The 21,337-nt window shown below is 41.6% G+C and overlaps 1 pseudogene; it reads left to right on the plus strand.

Moving 5' to 3' along the window:
- The first annotated feature begins 641 nt into the window (after positions 1 to 641).
- LOC101427787 (disks large homolog 3 pseudogene) lies at positions 642 to 2,808 on the plus strand (annotated as a pseudogene).
- The last annotated feature ends 18,529 nt before the right edge of the window (positions 2,809 to 21,337 follow it).

Raw genomic sequence — 21,337 nt, forward strand, 5'->3', positions numbered from 1 at the left:
CCTGCTGAAACTCTTCCAAAAAATCAAAACAGTAGGAACATTGCCTAACTCCATCTATGATGCCAACATTACCCTAGTACCAAAGCCAAAGAAAGACACCACAAGAAAGGAAAATTACAGACCAATTTCTCTAATGAACCTAGATGCAAAATTACTTAACAAAATACTTGCTAATCGTATTCAACAACAAATTAAATGAATTATACACCATGACCAAGTGGGATTCATTCCAGGAATGCAAGGATGTTTCAACATAAGAGAATCAATCAATGTAATACACCATATAAACAGATTGAAGGAAAAAAATCACATGATTATATCTATAGATGCAGAAAAAGCATTTGAAAAATACAGGACTCTTTCTTGATAAAAACACTCCAAAAGATCAGAATACAAGGAAATTTTTTGAACATGATAAAGAGTATATATGAAGAACCTACAGCCAACATTGTTTACAATGGAGAAATCCTAAAATCCTTCCCTCTGAAGTCAAGAACAAGACAAGGATGCCCACTCTCTCCCCTTCTATTTAACATTGTCTTAGAAGTAATTGCTCGGTGTCCATGGTCTCCCGCGCGGGACAGAGGGGCCTCCTGGAGCTTGAGCTTTCTCAGGACTAGACCTGGACTCCAACTCGACTCCAGAGTACAGTCGTTTTGAATCGAAGATACATGACTTGCGAGAACAAATGATGAACAGCAGCATGAGCTCTGGGTCTGGGTCCCTCCGAACAAGTGAGAAGAGGTCGTTGTATGTCAGAGCCCTATTTGATTATGATCGGACTCGGGACAGCTGCCTGCCAAGCCAGGGTCTCAGCTTCTCTTATGGTGACATTTTGCATGTCATTAATGCCTCTGATGATGAGTGGTGGCAAGCAAGACTGGTGACCCCTCATGGAGAAAGTGAGCAGATCGGTGTGATCCCCAGTAAGAAGAGGGTGGAAAAGAAAGAAAGAGCTCGATTGAAAACAGTGAAGTTTCATGCCAGGACAGGGATGATTGAGCCTAACAGGTCGATCAAAATGAAACATAAAAAGAGTTTCCGCCTCTCTCGAAAGTTTCCATTTTACAAGAGCAAAGAAAACATGGTCCAGGAGAGCAGCATACAGGAACAGGGAGTGACATCCAACACCAGTGACAGTGAAAGCAGTTCCAAAGGACAAGAGGATGCTATTTTGTCATATGAGCCAGGACACGACAAGAAATTCACTATGCAAGGCCTGTGATTATCCTGGGCCCAATGAAGGACCGAGTCAATGATGACCTGATCTCTGAGTTCCCGCATAAATTTGGATCCTGTGTGCCACATTCTACCTGGCCTCGGCGTGATAATGAGGTAGATGGACAAAACTATCACTTTGTGGTATCCCGAGAACAAATGGAGAAAGATATTCAGGACAACAAGTTCATTGAGGCAGGCCAGTTCAATGACAATCTTTAAGGGACCAGCATCCAGTCGGTCCGGGCAGTTGCAGAGAGGGGCAAGCACTGCATCTTAGATGTTTCTGGCAATGCTATCAAGAGGCTGCAGCAAGCACAACTTTACCCCATTGCCATTTTCATCAAGCCCAAGTCCATTGAGGCGCTTATGGAAATGAACCGACGGCAGACATATGAACAAGCAAATAAGATCTATGACAAAGCCATGAAACTGGAGCAGGAGTTTGGAGAATACTTTACAGCCATTGTGCAGGGTGACTCACTGGAAGAGATTTATAACAAAATCAAACAAATCATTGAGGACCAGTCTGGGCACTACATTTGGGTCCCATCCCCTGAAAAACTCTGAAGAATCCCCTCCAACCATTCTCTTGTGAACAGAAGAAATCAAGTCCCTCTTCCCTCCTCCCTCTTCATTCCTGTCCCCATGGGGAGAACAAATGACTACTGTTCTTGTCCCCTTTTTTAGATATGTCAAAAAAAATTGAGTTTTCTAGTCCTGTTTTTTTTTTTTTTTAATTTTTGGTTTGTTTTAGTTTATTTTTTGGGATGATGCCATCTCACTCATCACGTGACTGTACCCATTCCTGCATGGACCTTTCCCAAGCGCTTGCAGAGGTGCAAATCCATCAGAGTCATTGTTTTCTTAAAAATCAAGCAGAAGTGAAGAGAAGCAAGGAGGACTGATGGAAAAGACAGACTCTGGACAGCTACATGGAGTGTGAATTGAGCTATATGCACAACATGACGAGATGCCCCTCGGGCATTTCCTCATAGCTGTATTGCTGTCTTGCAGCTCTGAACAGTGCAACATCATGACAACAGAAAGTATCTTATTTATATATATATATGTAATTTATATAAAATATATAGAAATTATTATATATATATTATACACTCTCATATAATATATATATATTCACACACATTTGGACTAGAGAATCTATGGAGACTTCATCAGTGGTACTTTGTTATTAGAGATATGTTTTAATTTTCATATTCCAATCAGATGGCATCTTATATCCCAACTGGTTGGGAAGGGATTGAAAATTATGGTAGTAAGTGCTATACTAAGGGCACTCGCATCTGCTCATTCTTTTGAGAGAGAAGGTTTTCTGTAGGAGGGGGTTCAGCTTGAGGCCTGCAAGAGAGGGCTTTTTGCCTGGGGACAGGAGGTTGGAGACTTGACCCTAAAGCAGCTGCTGCCCTTGAAGTGCAGTCAGTCCTATGTGTGGAACGAGGGAGAATGGCTAATGATGCTCCATATTAAATTGCCTATTGTTTTATGCTACCTGGTGTGTCTGCATGAGAGGTTTCCGTTTTGTTCATTTTTAAGCTGCTGTTAAACCAAAACCATGTTGTGCTACTGTGACAGCCTTTTCATTATTCCAAATTTTACTTTTACTATTTAAGTGAATGCATAGAATCCTATTTGACAGTGTTCTAAAGGCTTCTAATGCTCTGAAGGAGCCAGGCCTTGTGCTATAGTAGGTGACCCAGGCCTGGCCTGCTAATCAGCAGAAGGGAAAGTGTAGGGTAAGAGCTGGGGGGCTCTGCAGTTTAGTGCTGTCCCTTCACTTACCTGCCAAAGGCATGCAAGACTCAGCTGAGATTCTTCAAAGGGCCCACTGACAGGGCTGGGGAGTCACTTTCCTTCCAGTTCTGTGCGGGGACAATGGAACAGCACTAGGCTTGGTCAGCCGTGTACTTAGTTTGATTTGGGCTTTTTTTTTTTTTTTTTTTTTTGCAGCTGCTTCATATGCCCTACCCCAGCCTGCTCACTGACAGCTGGTAGCTTACTATTTCTTCAAGAAGAAAGTAGACTTTAATGCTATAAATTTGAGCCATAGTGCAAAGATTCACCTCCTAGTGAGATGTGAAACTTTTTTGCTTTTTCCTAGAGTCCAATGGCAGTGATTGTAGCCAAGGGAGTTTGTTTCTGAACACAAATGCAGGCAGCAAGTGTGGTTCAGGCCCCGCCCCACCCCACTCTGCTTCTTAAAGCCAGCCTGCCTCCCTCCCCTCCATGCTGCAGGAGTAACACGGGAGAAGAAAATGGAAATGCTCAGCTGTAGGGTTGAGCTGGCCATTTCCTAACCCATGTGGTATGATCAGTGCAAACAATTCTCTTCTGAAGATGCTTAAGTGCTACCAGCCAAATGGGGGACATCTGTGAACAGTGTTATCCTACCAACATGATAAGACTAACTGAGTGTGGGGCCCAGAATGAGGGTAGAGAAAGTGCAGCAGCTTTACCTAGGCAGTACACTGGACTGAAGGCAAAGAGGGATAAAATGATGGCTAATTATGACTCTGGTGAGGAGGGGATGAGCAAAGAGTGTGCATTTCTGTGATGTTAACTAAGTGATATATTCTGAATGATGCTCAGCCCTCTGCCTCTCCTGGAGAAGAAATGCAAAGATTAAAAGTAAGCATGACACTAGTTGGTTTACCAGTGTTCCTTCCAAGGAGACATATATTTTTTAATAAACGATAGTTGCAATGAAAAAAAAAAAAAAAGAAGTAATTGCTCGAGCACTGAGGCAAGCGCCAGATATAAAAGGCATTCAAATTGGAAAGGAAGAAGTAAAAATTTCGTTATTTGCAGATGACATGATCCTACACATAGGAAACCCTGAGAGGTCTACAACAAAGCTTCTAGAACTCGTAAATGAGTTTAGTAAAGTCGCAAGTTATAATATCAATGCGCAAAAATCAGTAGCATTTCTGTACACCAATAATGAGCAAGATCCAGAGAAAATCAAGAAAAAAATACCATACACAATAGTAAATTAAAAAATCAAGTATTTAGGAATAAATTTAACTAAAGATATTTTAAAAACTTATACACTGAGAACTATACAAGACTGTTCAAGGAAATCAAAGAAGACCTAAATAAATGGAAGAATATTCCCTGTCCATGGATAGGAAGACTAAATATTATTAAGATGTCTATCTTACCAAAACTGATCTACACATTCAAAGCAATCCCAATAAAAATCAAGACAGCCTTCTTTAAGGAACTAGAAAAACTATGAAATTTATTTGGAAAAGAAAGAGGCCCCGAATAGCCAAAGACATATTGAAAAAGAAAAACGAAATTGGAGGAATCACACTACCTGGCTTCAAAACATACTACAAAGCTACAGTAGTGAAAACAGCATGGTATTGGCATAAGGAGAGACACACAGACCAATGGAATCGAATTGAAAGTTCAGATATAGAATCTCAGGTATATAGCCATATAATATTCAATAAAGCCACCAAACCCTCTCAAATGGGAGAGAATGGCCTATTCAACAAATGGTGCCTGGAGAACTGGATAGCCATATGGAGAAGAATGAAAGAGGATTACCATCCCACACCTTATACAAAGATCAACTCAAGATGGATCAAAGACCTAAATATAAGAGCCAAGACCATAAAGATCTTGGAAAGAAGTGTAGGGAAACATCTACAGGACCTTGTAATAGGAAATGGCTTTATGAACTTCACACCAGAAGCACGAGCAGCAAAAGAACAAATAGATAAATGGGACTTCCTCAAAATTAAAGCCTTCTGCACCTCAAAGGAGTTTGTCAAGAAAGTAAAAAGGGAACCCACACAATGGGAGAAAATATTTGACAACCATATATCTGATAAGAGACTGATAACTTGCATATATAAAGAACTCATAAATCTTGAAAACAAAAAGATAACCCATTTAAAAAATGGGGAAAAGATTTAAACAGACAATTCTCCAAAGAAGAAATAAAAATGGCTAAAAAGCACATGAAAAAATGTTCCAAATCTCTAGCTATCAGGGAAATGCAAATCAAAACTACAATGAGATACCATCTTACTCCCATAAGATTGGCAGCTATGAAAAAAACAGAAGAATACAAATGCTGGAGAGGATGTGAAGAAATGGGAACACTCATCCACTGCTGGTGGGAATGCAAAAGGATCCAACCATTCTGGAGGACAGTTTCACGGTTTCTCAAAACCCTAACCATAGATTTGCCACATGACCCAGCAATACCACTGCTGGGAATATACCCAGCAGATCTGAAAACAAGGACACAAACAGATATATGTACACCAATGTTCATAGCAGCATTGTTTACTATCACCAAAAGTTGGAATCAATCCAAATGTCCATCAACAGATGAGTGGATCAATAAAATGTGGTATATACACACAATGGAATACTACTCGGCTGTAAGAACAAATACACTATAATCACACGTGATAACATGGATGAACCTTGAGAATCTTATGTTGAGTGAAGCAACCCAGGCATTGAAGGACAAATACTGCATGACCTCAATGATATGAAATAAGCAAACTGCCTCAGAGAGCTAGACACCGGAAAAGAGGCTTACAGGAAATCAGGGGGTGGAGGAAGGATGTGAGTTAACGTCTGTAGGGGTGGAATCTGTGATGAGCTGACGGTAAGTATGAGCACAAAGAAGGGACAAAATGGGGGCAAGGGGTTGCCTTCAGGTGGGGCTTTGTGGGTTTGAGGGGGGCTGGGGCTGGGCAGAGGAGTAATAGTGTCCAAAAATTGGGGGGAGGGAGGGGCAACATACGAACATGGGAGAGCGTCAGGTGTTCGTTGAGAACAAAATGTTGAGAAAATCGTATCAAAGTATAAGTAGGAGGGTTACCTGTTTAGGATGCTCAGGGGGTATGGTCTGATGTGGGACGGACTCAGGGCGAATAGCTGAAGGCTCATTTGGCCAAGGTGGGTTGTACCATTGGGAAGAGACCCAAGAAGTGAGAGGTGGGGTGGACCCACATCCTAGGGAGGACTAATGCCATCAAATAGAGAGAACTGTATCTCTAGTGAGAAAGGATGGCTCCCAGGGCATTAGGGCAGTTGAGAAAGTCAGGCCCTGAATACTGCTGCAAGTATCTCTGGACATGGCCTCTCGGGAAATCGAGATTGGCTGGCGTTGTGGGCCCCAAGGGGAGGGGAAAATGGATGTGGAATGGATAGAAACAAGGTAAATATGGGGGCAAGAGAGGAGTTTTGTGAGAGTACATGAAGATGAATATAAAACAGGTAATATTACTCCAAAAACATATAGGGGATGACAGACTAATAATGTAAACCATAAGGCAAAACATAGGATAACTAAAAAGGTTAGAAAACTGTACAACCTAAAGTATGGACCACATAGTAAGCACAGATGTCATCTTGTTTGAAAGCTATTGTCTCAGAATCTGTACATCAGTTTCAGGAAATATGATACGAACAAGTTAAGTGAATATCGCTGTGGAAGGGAAAAGGTTTTATGGTGAATCTGGGGAAGTACTGTATATTGTATATATGAATTTCGGCGATCTAAGACTCTTGTGAAGCTAACATTATGTTGGGATTGACTTTACGGGAAGTTTTGGATCACAGAGTGGTTCAACAATGGCAGCGGAGGAATACTGATATAGGATGTTATTGACAGGGTATATATGGTTGACAGGGAGTGTTATACAGGGCATATGCCCAGGGTATATAGTAATGTCTAGATACACTCATAGTGGAAACAATTAAAAACAATAGCTGGGGGGGTACTGGGCCCCTGGCCGGGGAGACACTGTCGTGGACCCTAGGGGAGCAGCAGCAGTCCCCCAGGTGCAACAGCAAGAACCAGGAAGGAAGGAGGGCCCAACAGTGGGCTCCTGATACTTATGGGTATGCTTTTGAGCCTATACACCTGCAATAAGAATAAGGACTAGAGTAGCACTGTGCCTGGGAGTTTCCTCCTGACAGCCTTCATGTTACTCAAATGTGGCCACTCTCACAGCCAAACTCAGCATGTAGATGCAGTGCATTCCCCCCAGCATGGGACATAACACCCGGGGATGAGCCTCCCTGGCACTGAGGGATCACTACCACATATCAGCTGAAGATGCAATTAGAAAAGGACGTTGAATTAAAGGTTCAACACGGATCAGCAGAATATCCCTGTCTACATATAATAACATGACTTCAAAATGCTGTTTGACCTAATGTAAGGGGGAAATGGAAAGGAGAAATGAGAATATAAGGCTATGAGTCTCTAAAAAAGAGTCTGGTGGTTGTCAGAAGGAATGCCCTTATGCACAACTGAGCAGAGTCTGAGAGACAGATAAAGTAGATACAACCCCAGGTATTGGTTCTTTTGAGCAATAAAGAGACCCACGGGTCCTATGCTCATGGCAGATGGGGTTCACTGCCATGGCAGATGGCCCTTCTTTGGAGGTGGTGTTTCTGAGTGATGGAATTGGACTGAGAGGGGATCTCTCTTCACAAGATTTGCATGCTACTTTAATGGAATTGTAGTTGGTGCTGGGGTTTTAGATATATTTAGGGGTTCTGAATCTCTGGACTGATAATATGACACCCAGGCCCAGAACCTCAACAGACTTCAGCTCCTACACTTTGATTTATTGGACTTACCCCACTCAGCTAACATCGAGTTGAAGAAGGTCAACCACCACACCATGGAGCCTAGAGTGTCTACAACTAGAAGCGGGAGGAGTGCATCCAGTACCCATGTGGAATCTAAGCCCCCACTTGACATAGATGTGCAATGGACACAAGCAATCCAATGTCCACAGAGACAATGTGGAATGGGTGTGTGAAGGGTAGCCATGGTGGCAGCTGGGTTTGGGGAATGGGAGGAAGAGATGAGATGTGGAGGCGTTTTTGGGATGAGGAGATGTCCTGGGTGGTGCTTCACGGACAATTACGGGACATTGTAGATTCCCCCAGGGCCCACTGGATGGAACATGGGAGAGTGTGGGCTATGATGTGGACCATTGACTAGGGGTGCAGTGATGCTCAGAGATGTACTTACCAGGTGCAATGGATGTGTCACAATGATGGGAGAGTGTGTTGCTGTGGGGGGAGTAGGGGGTGGGGGCGGGGGGGTTGAATGGGACCTCATATTTTTTTAATGTAACTTTAAAAAATAAATAAATAATTAAAAAAACATACTACAAAGCTACAGTAGTGAAAACAGCATGGTATTGGCATAAGGAGAGTAACACAGACCAATGGAATCGAATACAAAGTTCTGATTTAGAACCTCATATATGTAGCCATATAATATTCAATAAAGCCACCAAACCCTCTCAACTGGGAGAGAATGGCTTATTCAACAAATGGTGCCTGGAGAACTGGATATCCATATATAGAAGAATGAAAGAGGATTACCATCTCACACCTTGTGCACAGATCAAGTCAAGATGGATCAAAGACCTAAATATAAGAGCCAAGACCATAAAGACCTTGGAAAGCAGTGTAGGGAAACATTTACAAGACCTTGTAATAGGAAATGGTTTCATGAATATCACACCAAAAGCATGAGCAGCAAAAGAACAAATAGATAAATGGGACTTCCTCAAAATTAAAGCCTTCTGCACCTCAAAGGAGTTTGTCAAGAAAGTAAAAAGGGAACCCACACAATGGGAGAAAATATTTTGCAACCATGTATCTGATAAGACTCTTATAATTTGCATATATAAAGAACACCTATATCTTGAAAATAAAAAGATAAACAACCCATTTAAAAAATGGGAAAAAGATTTAAACAGACACTTCTCCAAAGAAGAAATACAAATGGCTAAAAAGCACATGAAAAAATGCTCCAAATCTCTAGCTATCAGGGAAGTGCAAATCAAAACTACAATGAGATACCATGTTACCCGCATAAGATTGGCAGCTATGAAAAAAACAGAAGAATACAAATGCTGGAGAGGATGCGAAGAAGTGGGAACACGCATCCACTGCTGGTGGGAATGCAGAAGGATCCAACCATTCTGGAGGACAGTTTGGCAGTTTCTCAAAAAACTAACCATAGATTTGCCATATGACCCAGCAATACCACTGCTGGGTATATACCCAGCAAAACTGAAAACAAGGACACAAACCGATATATGCACACCAATGTTCATAGTAGCATTGTTCACTATTGCCAAAAGTTGGAATCAACCCAAATGCCCATCAACAGATGAGTGGATCAATAAAATGTGGTATATACATACAATGGAATACTACTCGGATGTAAGAACAAATACACTACAAACACAGGTGATAACATGGATGAATCTTGAGAACCTTATGTTGAGTGAAGCAACCCAGGCATTGAAGGACAAATACTACATGACCTCTATGATATGAAATAAGCAAGCTGCCTCAGAGAGCTAGAGACTGGAAGATAGGCTTACAGGAAATCAGGGGGTGGAGGAAGGATGTGAGCTGACGTCTGCAGGGTTGGAATCTATGATGAGCTGGCGGTAAGTATGAGCACAAAGAAGCGAGAAAATGGGGGCAAGAGGTTGCCTTTGGGTGGGTCTTTGCGGGTTTGAGGGGATCTGGGGATGGGCGGATGGGTAATATTGCCCAAAAAATTGGGGGGAGGGAGGGGCAACATACGAACATAGGAGAGTGTCAGGTGTTGGTTGAGAGTAAAATACTGAGAAAACCATATCAAAATATAATTAGGAGGGTTACCTGTTTAGGATGCTCAGAGGGGATGGTCTGATGTGGGATGGACTCCTGGGGAATGTCTGAATGCTCATTTTGCCAGGGTAGGTTGTACCATTGGATAGAGACCCAAGTATCGAGAGTAGGGGTGAACCCACATCCTGGGGAGGACTAATGCCATCAAATAGGGGGAACTGTATATCTCAAGAGAAAGGGTGGCTCCCAGGGCATTAGGGCAGTTGAGCAATTCAGGCCCTGAACACTGTTGCAAGTATCTCTGGACATGGCTCCTCAGGAAATGGAGATTGGCTGTCTCTGTGAGCCCCAAAGGGAGGGAGAAATGGATGTTGAATGGATGGAACCAAGGTAAATGTGGGGGCAAGAGAGGAGTTTTGTGAGAGTACACAAGGATGGATATAAAACATGTAATATTACACCAAAAACATATAGGAGACGACAGACTAATAATGTAAACCATAATGTAAAACATAGGATAACTAAAAAATTTAGAAAACTGTATATCCTAAAGTATGGACCACAATGTAAGCACAGATGTCACCTTGTTTGAAAGCTATTGTCTCTGAGTCTATACGTCAGTTTCGGTAAATATGATATAAATAAGTTAAAAGATTATCGCTGTGGAAGGGAAAATGTTTTATGGTGGATGTGTGGGAGTACTGTATATTGTATATATGAATTACTGTGATCTAAGGCTCTTGTGAAGAGAGGCTCAATAATTAGGAAAAAAGAAAAGAAAAAGATAGGATGTAGAATTTTTTCCAAATAAATATGTATTCTATATCTAACCCTTAAACTCATCGCTATATTCCATTTTACTAGTAAGGGAACCTGACATTATATTGGGCTTCACTTTTCAGGAAGTTTTTGATCACAGAGTGGTTCAACTATGGTAGCAGAGGAATACTGGTATCGGATGTTATTGACAGGGAACATATGGTTGGCAAGGAGTTATACAGGGCATGTGTCCAGGGTGCATGGAAATGTTTTGATATACTCATAGTGGAAACAATTAAAAACAACAGTGGGGGAGTACTGGATTACTGGCCGGGGGTGGCTCTGTCGAGGTCTGTAGGGGAGCAGCGGCAGTCCCCCAGGTGCAACGGTAAGGACCCGGAAGGAATGAGGGTCCAACAGTGAGCCCCTGATACTAATGACTATGCTTTGAGCCTGTACGCCTGAAATAAGAACAAGGCCCAGAGCAGCACTGTGCCTAAGAGTTCCCTCCTGACAGCCTCCATGTTACTCAAATGTGGCCAGTCTCGAAGCCAAACTCAGCATGTAAATGCAATGCCTTCCCCCCAGCGTGGGACATGACACCCGGGGATGAGCCTCCCTGGCACCAAGGGATCACTACTAAGTATGAACTGATGACATAACTAGAAAATGACCTTAAATTAAAGGTTCAATGCAGACCAGCAGAATATCCCTGTCAACATATAATAACAGGAGTTAAAAATGCTGTTTGACCTAAAGTAAGGGAGAAATGAAAAGGAAAAATGAGTTCATATGGGTATGAGTTTCTAAAAAAGAGTCTGGAGGTTGTCAGAAGCATCGCCTTTATGCACACCTGAGCAGAGTCTCAGAGACAGATAAAGTAGATACAACCCCAGATATTGGTCTTTTTGAGGGCTAAAGAGACCCACAGGTTCTATGGTCATGGCAGATGGGGTTCACTGCCATGCCAGTTGGCTCTTCTTTGGAGCTGGTGTTTTTGCGTGATGGAGCTGGACTCAGATGGGATATCTTTTCACAAGCCTTTCATGTTCCTTTACTGGAATTGTAGTTGGTGCTGGGGTTTAAGATGTATCTAGGGGATTTGAATCTCTGGGCTGACAATATGATAGCCAGGCCCTGAGCCTCAACAGACTTCAGCTCCTACACTCTGATTTATTGGACTTACTCCACTCAGCTAACATATAGTTGAAGAATGTCAACCACCACACCATGGAGCCTAGAGTGCCTACAACTGAAAACAGGAGGATTGCATCCAATATCCATGTGGAATCTAAACCCCCTCTTGACATAGATGTGGAATGGACACAACCAAGCCAAGGTCCACAGGAAGGAGGAATACAGTAAGGATCAGAGAGGACTTAATGATATTCTATGCATGAATTATTGTGGTTAATAATTGAGAAAATGTGGCATTGATGCAGAAAAAGTGGCCATGGTGGCTGCTGGGTGCAGGGAATGGGAGGAAGAGAAGAGATGTGGAGGCATTCTCGGGACTTGGAGTTGTCCTGGGTGGTTCCCTAGGGACAATTGCCGAATGTTGTATGTCCTCCCATGGCCCACTGGATGGAACGTGGGAAAGTGTGGGCTATGGTGTGGAACATGGGACATGGGGTGCAGCGATGCCCGGAGATGTACTCACCAGACGCAATGGATGTGACATGATGATGGGGGAGAGTGTTACTGTGGGGGGAGTGGTGGGGTGGGGGCGGTGGGTGCGAATGGGGACCTCCTATTTTTTTAATGTAATATCTTTTTAAAAAATGAATAAATTGAGTGGAATTTGGAAAAAAAAGAGAAGACACTGAGCAGGCATGAAGAAGGATTTGAAAACTTTAAAAGAAAAGTAACAGAACTCATGAGAATGAAAGACAAGATAGGTAAAATTTGAAATACAACATATTAGAGGCATATAACTGCAGACTTTAAATGATAAAAGAAAGAATATATGATACAGGTGACAGAAGTGCTGAAAAAAGAAGAGAGAAAAGAATGGAAGAAAATTGAGCAGGGGCTCAAGGTGTTCAGTGATAGCATGAAACACAACAACATATGTGTATGAGAGTTCCAGAAGGAAAATGCAAGGAAAGGGGGGCAGAATGTAAATGTGAGGACATAGTAGGTAAAAATTTCCCAGAGGTCATGAAACAAATGAACTTACATATTCAAGAAGCACAGGATACCCCAATCAAAATAAATGTGACTAGAACTACTCCAAGACACATACTACTCAGAATGTCAAATGTCAGAGATAAAGAAAATTCTCAGAGCAGGAAGGGGGAAGGAAACCATCACATACAGTGGATGCCCAGCAAGACTTAGCATGGATTTCTCATCAGAAACCTTGGAGGCAAGGAGGCAATGGAATGATACAATTAGGATACTGAAAGAGAAAAAGTACCAGCTGGGGAATTCTTTATCCAGCAAAATTGTCCTTCATAACATGAAGGGGAGTTTAAAATATTCACAAACAGAAACTAGGAGAATTCATAAAGAAGACTCTACCTTTGTAGGAAATAGTAAATTAAGCCTTACAAACTGAAAGAAAAAGAAAGGAGAGGGATGCTTGAAGGAGAGTATAGAAGAAAGAATAGCAGAAAGGTTAACCAAAAGAGTAAAAAGACAGACAAAAATAAGATACGACATATGAAAACCAAAGAATAAAACAGTAGAAACAAATAATGCATTTACAGTAATATGATTGAATATGAATGGATAAACTCCCAATGAAAAGATATATGCTGACAGAATGGGTAAAAGAATCTTGAGCCACCCATATGGTGACTACAAGAGACTCATCTTAAACCAGGGATACAAACCAACTGTCAGTAAAATGTTGGAAAAAGATACTCTACAAAATAATAACCAAAAAAATAGCAAGGGTTGCTACACTAAGATCAGACAAAACAGACTTTAAATGCAAAAATTTATGAGAGGTACAGAAGAATATTAAATATATTTTAATATAAGGGACAATCCTCCAGGAAGAAATAACAGTCATAAATACCATGCATATATTTTGGATACCCCAAAATGTATGAGGCAAACTCTGGCAAAAGTGAAGGGAAAAACAGACATTTCTACAATAGGAGTTGGAGACTTCAACACACCACTCACATTATTAGATAGAACTAGACAGAAGATCAACAAGGAAACAGAGGACTTGAACAATATGATAAAGAAGTTAGACATAACAGACATACAGAACAATGTACCCGCACTCAGGGGTCATACATTATTCTCAAGTGTTCTTGGATCTTTCTCCTGTATAGAACACATTTTAGGTCACAATACAGGTCTCCATAAATATAAAAAATTGAAATTATACATAGCACCTTCTCAGATCATAATGGAATGAAACTGGAAATCAGGAATAGATGGGAAAGAGGTAAATTTACAAATGTGTGGAGGATGAACATCACACTCCTAAATAATCAGTGGGTGAAAGAAGAAATTGTAAGGGAAATTAGTAAGGGAAATTAGTAAATATATTGAGATGAATGAAAACACGAACACAGTATCAAAACTTAAGGGATACAGTGAAGGTAGTTCCAAGATGGAAATTTATAGCCCTAAATGTCTATATTAGAAAAGAAGAAAGAGCTAAAATCAAAGAGTAACTGAACAACTGGAGAAACTAGAAAAAAAGCAACAACCATTCCCAAAGCAAGCAGAAGGAAAGAAATAATAAAGATTAGAGCAGAAATAAATGAAATTGAGAACAAAAGACAATAGAGAACAAAACCAAAAGCTGGTTCTTTGAGAGCAATAAAATTGACAAACCCTTAGCTACACTAACAAGGAAAAAAGAAAGAAGATGCAAATAAATACAATCAGAAATGAAAGCGGAAATTTACAAATGATCCCACAGAAATAAAAAGGATCATAAGAGGATATTATGAGAAACTCTTTAGACAACAGAGATGAAATGGACACATTCTTAGAAATGCACATGCAACCTACACTGACGCTACAAGATATACGAGAACTTAACAAACCAATCACATTTAAGGAGATTGAATCTGTCATCAAAAATCTTCCAGCAAAGAAAAGTCCAGGACCAGATGGCTTCACAGGTGAATTCTACCAAATACTTCAAATACCATTAACAATAATCCCATTTAACTCTTCCAAAAAATTGAAGAGGAGGGAAAATTACCTAACATATTTTACGAAGCCAACATCACCCTAATAAGGAAGCCAGATAAAGTACTACAAGAACAGAAAATTACAGAACATAGATGCAAAAATTCACAACAAAATGCGTGCAAAGAAAATCCAACAGCATATCAAAAGATTTACACATCACAACCAAGTGGGATTTATTCCTGATATGAAAGCTGGTTCAAGATAAGAAAATCAGCCAGTGTAATGCACCACATTAACAAATTGGAGGGGGAAAGCACACGATCATGTTAACTGATGCAGAAAAGGCATTTGACAAAATCCAACATCCTTTTTTGATAAAAACACTTCAAAGGATAGGAATAGAAGAAAAATTCCTCATTATAATAAAAAGCACACATGAAAAACCCAGACCCAACAACATACTCAATGGAAAAATGTTGAAAGCCTTCCCTTTAAGATTGGGAACTAGACAAGGATGCCCACTGTCACCATTGTTAATCAGTTTTGTACTAGTTCTAGCTAGGACAATTAGACAAGGAAAAAATCATCCAAATACGAGTGGAGGAAGTAAAACTCTCACTGTTTGTGGATGACATGAATCCTGTATTTAGAAAATTCTGAAGTACCCACGACAAACCTACTTGAGCTAATAAATGCATTTAACAAAGTGGTGGGATACAACATCAGCATGCAAAAATCAGTAATGTATTTGTACTTGAGTACTGAACCATCTGAGGAGGAAATTGGGGAAACTTCCATTTACATTAGTAACAAAAAGACTCAAATACCTATGAATGAATTTAACCAAAGAAGTAACATGACCTATATTCACAAAAATACAAAACAATGCTAAAAGAAATTTTAAAAGACCTAAACAAATGGAAAGACATTCTGAGGTCATGGATTGGAAGAATATGTATCATGAAGATGTCAGTCTTACCCAAACTGATGAGTAGTTTCCATGCAATACCTATCAAAATCCCAACAACTTACTTTACAGAGTGAGAAAAGGCAATTAACAAATTTATTTGGAAGGGAAAGTGAAACTGAATGGCCATAAGCATTCTAAAAAAAAAGAGCAATATGGGGGGAATTTTACTGCCTGACCTTGAAACATGTTACAAAGCTTCAGTGGTCAAAACAGCATGCTACTGGCTTAAAGATAGACATCAGTGGAATAGAATTGAGAATCCAAAAATAAACCCTGTTTTTGACAAACCTATCAAATTAATGTTATTGGGACAAAAGAGTCTCTTCAACAAATGGTGCTGGGGCAACTGGATATCCATACCAAAAGAATGAAAGAGGACCCCTGTCCCCTGTACAAGAGTCAACTCAAAATGGATCAAAGACCTAAATATAAAACCTAAGACTATAAAACTACTAGAAAAAAATGTAGGGAAACATCTTCAAGACCTTGTAATATTTGATGGTTTCTTTGAACTTACACCCAAAGCATATGCAACAAAAGAAAAAGTAAATAAATGGGACCTCCTCAAAAGTAAACACTTTTGCACCTCACCAGACTTTGTCAAAAGGGTGAAAAGGCAGCCAAGCCAATTCAATGGGAGAAAATATTTCGAAATCACATATCAGATAAGGTTTTACTATCTAGGATATATAAAGAGATGTTATAACTCAACAATAAAAAGACAAATGACCCAATTAAAAAATGGGCTGAAGTTTTGAATAGACATTTTTCCTAAGAAAAAATACAAATAGCAAAAAGAAAGAGGAAATGCTCATAATCACTAACGATTAGGGAAATGCAAGTCAAAACTACTATGAGATATCATTTCACACCTATTAGAATGGCCACTATTAAAAAGACAGAGAACTACAAATGTTGGAGAGGATGTGGAGAGATATGAACACATATTCACTGTTTTGGGGAATATAAAATGGTACAGTCAGTGTGGAGGACTATTTGGCATTTCATAATGAAGTTGAACATAGATGTGCCACTTGACCCCACAATACCACTACTGGGCATATATCCAGAAGAACTGAGAGCAGTAACATGAACAGACATCTCACACCGATGTTCATAGCAGCATAATTGATCATTGCCAAAAATTGGAAACAATCCAGGTGTTCATCATCCAATGAATGGGTAAACAAAACATGGTGTATTCACACAATGGGATGTTACGCAACTATAAGAAGAAATGATGGAAAGTGGATTTGGCCCAATGGATAGGGCATCTGCCTAGCACATGGGAGGTCCAAGGTTCAAACCCAGGGTCTCCTGACCCGTGTGATGAGCTGGTCCATGTGCAGTACTGATGCACGCAAGGAGGGCCCTGCCATGCAGAGCTGTCCCCCACATAAGGAAGCCCCATACAAAAGGAATGGGCCCTGTAAGGAGAGCCACCCAGTGCAAAAAAAGTGCAACCTGCCCAGGAATGGTGCCGCACACACGGAGAGCTGATGCAGCAAGATGACACAACAAAAAGAGACACAGATTCCAGGTGCTGCTGACAAGAATACAAGTGGGCACAGAAGAACACACAGCAAATGGACACAGAGAGCAGACAACTGTGGTGGGGCGGGGGAAGGGGAGAAAAATAAATTAAAAAATAAATCTTAAAAAAAAAGAAATGACGTAGTAAAGAATATGTCAACATGGATGAAACTGGAAGACATTATATTGAGTGAAGCATACCAGAAACAAAAGGACAAATACTGTAGTTTCCTTTATTATGAACCAAATATATTGTGTAACATTTTGTATGATTCAAGAAAATTTACATGTTTCCTGTACATTGAATTGAGAAATATATGTTTTTATTCAACTGTGAAAAAAAACAGTGTGAGAAAAATTAGCCTTTGGTGAATTGAATCGATTGTTTATAGCTTTTCAAGATGTGTATTTCCAGTCCCAGCAAAAAGCATGCTATCTGCTGTCTTCCACCATCATTTAAACAACTGTAAACAAACAAATTCAAATGAAAAAAGAAACAAAGGAATTGCCCATAATTAAAATATATGGAAAATTTATATTTGCAACCATCTTCACATTTGTAGAGGGAGATGTTTCCCATGTGGCCTCATGTCTGTGAGTCAGTCATTATCAGTTCTCTCTGCAGTTTGAAATAATTGTGGGAGAGTAAAATTCTGATGCCTATCTCCCATTTCCAGAATTTTACACCCAAGTTGCATGCAACAAAAGGAAAAAAGGATAAAAAGGACCTCCTTCAAGATAAAAAAAAAAAAAAATGGTGGGAAGTGACTGTGGCTCGATCAGTTGGCCTCCCATCTACCATATGGGAGGCCTTGGGTTTGCATCCTGGGGCCTCCTTGTGAAGTCAGGCTGGCCTGTATGCTGTGGAGAGCTGCTGGCCCACAAACCCCATGGAGAGCTGACTCAGTAAGGTGACCCAACAAAAACGGAGACAAGCAAAAACACAGAAGAATGCACAGTGGATGGACACAGAGAGCAGACAGTAAAGCAAGCCACAGGGGTGGAGGTGGTAAATAAATAAATACGGACACAGAAGAATGCACAGTGAATGGACAGAGAGCAGACAGCAAGCAAAAAGCCACAAGGGGGGAGGGATAAAAAATTTGCACTTCAAAGGAGTTTGTTTGGAAAGTGGAAAGTCAGCCTACCAAATGGGTGAAAATATTTGGGGACAATTTTTCCAATAAGGGTTTAATATCAAGCATATATAAAAAATCCTACCACTTAAGAATTAAAAGGCAACCCATTTTTTAAATGGGCAAGAGATTTGAATAGACACTTTTCCAAAGAGGAAATACATACAAATGGCTAAAAAGCACCTGAAAAGATGCTCAAAATCACTACCTATTAGGGAAATGCTAATCAAACTACAATGAGATACCATCTTATACTTATTAGTGTTGGGTATCAAAAAAGCAGAAAACTAAAACAAAATAGAATGATTTGAAAAATAGAAAAAAATCAGAAAACTACAAGTATTGGAGAGGGTGTGGAGGAAAGGTAACCATCATACTTGCTGGTGAGATTATAGAATGGAGCAGCCACTGTGGAGGATGGTTTCACTGTTCCTCAGGAAGAAAACTGTACAATTGCCATAGGATCAGCATTCTCACTTCAGGACATATACCCAGAAGAATGAAAGTAGGGACAGGAACAGATTTATGCACACCAGTGTTCATAGTGGTAATTATTCACTATTGCCAAAAGTTGGACTCAACCCAAGTGTCCATCAACACATGAATGGATATGCAAAAATGTGGTATTTCCATACAATGGTATTACTGAACTTTAAGAAGGAATAAAGTATTGACATGCAAAAACATGTTTGAACCTTGAAGACCTTATTTTTTAAAACTTTATTTTGTACATTTAATAATTAAAAATATAAGGAATAATTAAAAATGTAAAAATACATTTGAATAAAAACAAAAACTTGGTTGAGTCATGTAAGCCAGTCACTAACCTCACTGATATGACCTGAGCGTATTGAGCCGAGGTTATCAGGAGACAGAAGGGAGGGTCCTGGGCGAGTGGATGCTCACCCTGGGCAGAGCCTGGGCTGAGGTGGATGGGGTGAAGGTGGAGCCCAGATGGGTGGGTGGACAGTGCTGGAGTGTGAGGCCAATCAGGATGTGGGCTGGGTGGGACTGTCCGTGCAACTGTGGGAGGACTACAGGAAGGAACAAGTGAACCCTGGGGATATGTAGGTCTGTGCTTGAAACTAAAGTGGTGGGAATGTTCTTTTGGCAAATATGGCAGGGGAGGGTCATGGGTTCAGGGTGTCAGTGGTGGGTGATAGGGGGGAAAGGGTGCGCCTGGGGCATGCGTTGGTGGAATATGGTGGTGTTCAACTCGTCATAGGGTGTTATCTGAGTGGGTGAAGATTCACACAGTAAACAAGAAAATAATGAACTCTGATCCTGGAGAGTCCTGCTACATTCTCAAATAGAGGGGCAAGAATCTCTCCATAGGCAGTGCTTAATAAAAGGAAACAGAGCAATATATGAGACCCTCAATGTTTATGCATGTAACTCTGAACCTTATTTAAAGAATTGAAACTTATTGGTTACTATAAGCTCTGAGTGGAGGGGGAGGGAAGAATAGGTGGAACACAGGGCATTGGAATTCTTCTGCAGGATTTCGCAGTGTCAGATACAGGCCGTTATACACTTTGTCAAAACCTACAAAATTGTATGATGCACAGTGTAAACCATAATGTATACAATAGACATGGTTAGGAGCAGTGCTCCAATATTTGTTTATCAAGTGTAACAAAAGTACCACACATCAAAGATGTTACTAACGGGACAATATACAAAGGGAAGGGGATGGGGTATATGGCATTTCCCTGTATTTCTGTTATGTAATCTAAAACTTCTTTAAAAATAAAGGGAAAAATCAGAAAGAGTAAATATATATTCCACCTATCATTATCATAAAACATGTATCACCTATCTACAATGGTAAAAAGAACATGATTCTGGCATAAAGATAGACATATAGACCAATGGACCCGAATGGATGGCTCAGAAACAGACCCTCGCATCACAGGTCAGGTCATTTTTGTCAAGGCAGTCAAGCCCCCAAACTGGGGCAGAGCCGTCTATTCAAAAATGGTGTTGGGAGAGCTTGATATCCACATCCAGGAGAAGGAAAGTGGACCCGATCTCAGTCCTTACACAAAAACTAACTCAAAATGGATCAAAGACCGAAATATAAGAGTAGAACCATAAAACTCATACAAGAAAATACAGGGATACATCTTCAAGACTTGGTGGAAGGTGGTGGTTTCCTAAATGTTCCATTGAAAGCAGGAGCAAAGAAGGAAAGAAGGATAAATGGGATTTCCTCAACCCCGGGACGCTGGCGGGAGACGAGCAGAACGGGCCCGGGGCGCGGGCGGGAGACAAGGGGGACCGGCCCGGGGTGCGGGCCCGAGAGTGTGGGACAGAGGCTCGGTGCTGGCTGCAGCCTGCCTCAGGCGCCCCCTGCCTCTGGCCGGGGCTGAGTCCCTTCTGCTGGGTGGGCGGCGCCCCGGGGGTCGGCCCGGAGGGCTGGGGAGGAGGCGCCGCAGGGGACAAGGGGAGGGGCGGGAGGCGTGGTCGGTGGGGGGTAGGAAAGCAGGTAGGAAAGCAGGGTCCCGCGGGGCAGACGGGGTGGGAGTGGTGCTATGTGTGGTGGTGGGGTGGGCATGGGGCCGTCCAGGGACTGAGCAAGCGGGGGTTGCGCGGAGGTCCTGATGGCACAGCCCCTGGGTGTCCCCGCACATGTGGAGTGGCGGAAGCCGGGTGGGGCCCGTCTGGGTGGGATCCGCGTGGCGGGGCCCCTGGGCCCCGCGGGCTATGGGCAGAGGGCGCCCTAGACCTCTGGGCTGCCGCAGGTTCCCGGGCAGTGCTGGGCCAGCTGGGGCCCCGCAGCGGGGCTCCAAGGCCAGGGCACTCTGAGCACGGGGTCTGCGCGGTTCTGCCGCCGCGGGGTCTCCTCTCCTCCCCCCACCACTCCTTTGCCTGCCCAAAGCCGCCCAGAGCTGGGCTCCCTGCAGCCGACAATGGCGGACACTCCTGCCCCGCCTGGCCTTTGCGCCAGTTCCACTGAGCATTT

The sequence above is a fragment of the Dasypus novemcinctus genome, chromosome 31, assembly GCF_030445035.2.
Source record: "Dasypus novemcinctus isolate mDasNov1 chromosome 31, mDasNov1.1.hap2, whole genome shotgun sequence".
NCBI classification, from domain to species: Eukaryota; Metazoa; Chordata; class Mammalia; order Cingulata; family Dasypodidae; genus Dasypus; species Dasypus novemcinctus.